The sequence below is a fragment of the Bubalus kerabau genome, chromosome X, assembly GCF_029407905.1.
Source record: "Bubalus kerabau isolate K-KA32 ecotype Philippines breed swamp buffalo chromosome X, PCC_UOA_SB_1v2, whole genome shotgun sequence".
Lineage (NCBI taxonomy): Eukaryota > Metazoa > Chordata > Mammalia > Artiodactyla > Bovidae > Bubalus > Bubalus kerabau.
The window spans coordinates 115160979-115165391 of NC_073647.1; the positions used below are offsets into that span (position 1 = coordinate 115160979).

At 40.2% G+C, this 4413-nt stretch overlaps 1 pseudogene; it reads left to right on the plus strand.

The window, feature by feature from the left end:
- The first annotated feature begins 1441 nt into the window (after nt 1–1441).
- LOC129639836 (tripartite motif-containing protein 60-like) lies at nt 1442–3723 on the plus strand (annotated as a pseudogene).
- Nucleotides 3724–4413: the final 690 nt, after the last annotated feature.

Consider the following 4413-nt stretch of genomic DNA (forward strand, 5'->3'; position numbering starts at 1 on the left):
AAAGGCAGCTGGAAATTCTATATGTCACTGCCATTTTGTTTCTTTAGCAAGAACCTAGTCCAATGGCCACATCCAGCTCAAGGGAGTTTGGGAAAGTGAGTTTTTTTCCCCTAGATGGCTCCATGCCCAGATAAGAAGTCTATTACTTTAGAAGAAAAGGAATGGATGTTGGAAGACAACTGGCAGTTTTTGCCACTGATGAATAAGAGATGGTCAAGAGAGGAAACAGGGTGACTAGCATAGGGGCAACTGTAAAAGTCCAGATGGGATATGATGGTGAGTTGGTCTAGCATGGTAAAGTAGAGACAGAAAGAAATGAAGGGATCTAGAAAATGTGTAGGAGTATAGAGTCAATAGCTTCCCTACTGGCTCAGATAGTAAAGAATCTGCCAACAATGCAGAAAACCTGGGTTCAGTCCCAGGATTGGGATGATCCCTTGGAGAAGGGAATGGCTACCCACTCCAGTATTCTTGACTGGAGAGTTCTATGGACAGAGAAGCCAGGCAGGCGACAGTCCATGAGGTCACAAAGAGTTGAACACGATTAAAGTGACAGCAGCAGCAGCAGCATAGAATCAATAGGACTTAGGTATAAGAGTTAAAGGAGAAGGAAATGTAAAGGATAACGTTCAAGTTTCTAAAATGAACAACCAGTTAATGGCATCATTAACTGAGATGGGAAAGGCTGAAAATCTATAGATTTCTGTAGGACAATCATAAATTCAGTTTTGAGATTCTTGTCAGATATTCAAGTATAAATATTGTCTTGGCCAGGTGTTCGAAAACGGTGACCTATAGGACAAATTTGGCTCACTGTGTGTTTTTTTTTAAAAATTATAATTTTATTGTGATAAAATATAGGTAACAACATATATAATTTTATCCATCTTTAAATATACAATTTATTGGCATTAATTACATTCACTATGTCATGCAAACATTTCCACTCTCTATTTCCAAAGCCTTTTCCTTACCCCAGCAGAAACTCTGTGCGTGCTAAGTTGCTTCAGTCGTATCCAACTCTTGCGACCCTATGGACTGTAGACTGCCAGGCTCCTCTGTCCATAGGATTCTCCAGTATTCTCATGAATACTGAATTGGGTTGTCATGCTCTTCTCCAGAGAATCTTCACAGCCCAGGGATCAAACTTGAGTCTCTTGGGTCTCCTACATTGGCAGGTGGATTCTTTACTACTAGCGCCATCTGGGAAGCAACAGAAACTCTGTAACCATTAAACAATAGCTCCCCATTCCACTTTCCCCTCAGACCCTGGTAACTTCTAATCTACTTTTTATCTCCACAAACTTGCCTATTCTACATATTTCAAATAATTGGAACCATGCAATATTTGTCCTTTTGTGTGTGGTTTATTTCACTTAGCATAATGTTTTCAAGGTTCACCCATGTTGTAGTGGGTATCAGAACTTCATTCCCTTGTAGCATGGAGCCCTCCAAGAGCAATGTAAAACGGATTTAAAAAGTGATAACTCTGCAAACCAGCAAATAAGTGGAACTGGAAAAGAATGTAGAGAATAGGAGAGAAGAAATAAATTCTGAATTTGAGCAATTTAAATTATTTGTATAGAATAAGCAAGGGGCTATTCAGTTCAGTTCAGTTCAGTCGCTCAGTCGTGTCCAACTTTTTGCGACCCCATGAATCGCAGCACGCCAGGCCTCTCTGTCCATCACCAACTCCCGGAGTTCACCCAGACTCACGTCCATCGAGTCCGTGATGCCATCCAGCCATCTCATCCTCTCTCTCCCCTTCTCCTCTTGCCCCCAATCCCTCCCAGCATCAGTCTTTTCCAATGAGTCAACTCTTCGCATGAGGTGGCCAAAGTACTGGAGTTTCAGCTTTAGCATCATTCCTTCCAAAGAAACCCCAGGGCTGATCTCCTTCAGAATGGACTGGTTGGATCTCCTTGCAGTCCAAGGGACTCTCAAGAGTCTTCTCCAACACCACAGTTCAAAAGCATCAATTCTTCGGTGCTCAGCTTTCTTCACAGTCCAACTCTCACATCCATACATGACCACAGGAAAAACCATAGCCTTGACTAGACGAACCTTTGTTGGCAAAGTAATGTCTCTGCTTTTGAATATGCTATCTAGGTTGGTCATAACTTTCCTTCCAAGGAGTAAGCGTCTTTTAATTTCATGGCTGCAGTCACCATCTGCAGTGATTTTGGAGCCCAAAAAAATAAAGTCTGACACTGTTTCCACTGTTTCTCCATCTATTTCCCATGAAGTGATGGGACCGGATGCCATGATCTTCGTTTTCTGAATGTTGAGCTTTAAGCCAACTTTTTCACTCTCCTCTCACTTTCATCAAGAGGCTTTTTAGTTCCTCTTCACTTTCTGCCATAAGGGTGGTGTCATCTGCATATCTGAGGCTATTGATGTTTCTCCCGGCAATCTTGATTCCAGCCTGTGTTTCTTCCAGTCCAGCGTTTCTCATGATGTACTCTGCATATAAGCAGGTACAAAATGAAGGGGTGCATATTTTAACAACACTAAATGAAAACTCCATAACATTTTCAGATCATGTTTCCACATTAAAACATCTACTGAGGGAGGGAGAGGGCAAGTTTGTACAGTCAGAACTGGGATTCCTGATACATGCTATGACTATCCCACGACAGGTATCAAAACCTAAAATACCCTGACATCTTCTCATTTCAATTAAAGAAATATGGATTCAGTATTCCTCACAATATTCTGGCTTGGGCAAAATTATCAAATCATTACGAGTAGATGTGATTCTAGACCTTGAAATGGCTTACCCTAGGCTTATTGTCTCTGAGGATAGAAAAAGTGTGCAACAGGGAAAGAAAAAAGACAAAATCTTTGTTATAACTTAAGGAGATTTCATCTCTGCCCTGCTATCCTGGGTTCTAAGAGATTTAATTATGGCAGGCATTACTGGGAAGTAGAAGTGGAAAACAAAACTAAATGGACATTGAGTGTGTGTTAAGATAGTCTTCCTAGGAACGGGTGGAACCAGCTAGCTCAAGATAGAGTCCAGGCAGCTGGGAGATATGTTGACAGCACTTAAGGTGCAATGCATCCTAAGACAGCCAGCTTCTGCCAGTAATAAGACCCAGCAACATAGGCATTTTTCTGTGTCGGGACTTTCAACTTTAAGGGATCCAATATGTTATTCTCTTCGTTTCTCAAGGATTCTCTATTCTTTATCAGTTCCTGGAAAACAGGAACAAGCAGAGCTACATGCAGTTCTCAGGACTGAGATCATGAGAAAGGGCACCTGCTTGGATTCCTTTCAGGGACTCCCTTCAGTGACCAAAATTTTACTTAAAGGTAATCTATTCTGTTTTGCCCCTCTTACTCAGGATATGGAATGCTTTCTGGCCCTTTAAAGATTGTTATTTGCTTGGCTTTGTTTTTGCTCATTTTTTTTACTGCCTAAAGCTGTCTTGTATGAAGATATATAAACGTGCATTTCTGCAAATAAAGCACCCTTGTTTCACTCGAGACTTGGGTCCCCTGCGTCCCTCTTCTCGTCGACTCCAGTCCCCAGGTCCCAGTCTACAAAGACCGTGACATTTCTGGACCGAGTTGAGTGTGGTTTCCATTTTATAATATGAATGATAGAACTCTTCTCTATACTTTTAATGATTCTTTATAGAAGCCATTTGGCCCTATTTCTATACTAGACCAGGTCCTGACTCTCTTAAAATCTCTTCAGTAACAGATGATGAAAGATGAAGTACCTGGGAGATGATTTTATTTCAGCTTTTAGGGCTAATCTTAGTAAATTTTGCCTTGATAATTCTGGATTTTTAAAATTTTCTGCTGCTGAAAATCAGGATGGATTTTTCTTCCTCGTTTTCAGAAACTATATAAATAGGGTAGCAATGCCAATTGCAAAGTTGTCACCAGCATCAGTTGTCAAGTGCTTTGAATTTCTTTTTTTAATAAAGACCTTATTTTTATTTGTTTATTTACTTTTTTATTTTAACTGGAGGATAATTACTTTACTATATTGTGATGGTTTTTTCCATATATCAACATGAATTGGCCATAGGTATACATGTGCCTCCCCCATCCTGAAACCCCCCTCCCACCCTATCCCTCCAGGTTGTCACAGAGCACTGGCTTTGGGTGCCCTGCATCATACATAAAACTCCCACTGGCTATCTATTTTATATATGGTAATGTATATGTTTCAATGCTATTCTCTCAAATCATCCCACCTTCTCCTCCCACTGAGTACAAAAGTCTGTTCTTTGTGTCTCTGTCTCCTTTGCTACCCTACACATAGGATCGTCGGTACTATCTTTCTAGTTTTGAATTTCTTAGATAAAATATTTGAAAATAAATAATATCTTATTTAACACAACCAATAAACTATTTTAAATGGAAAAAATAACAATTCCTTTGTAAGGCTGAATAATA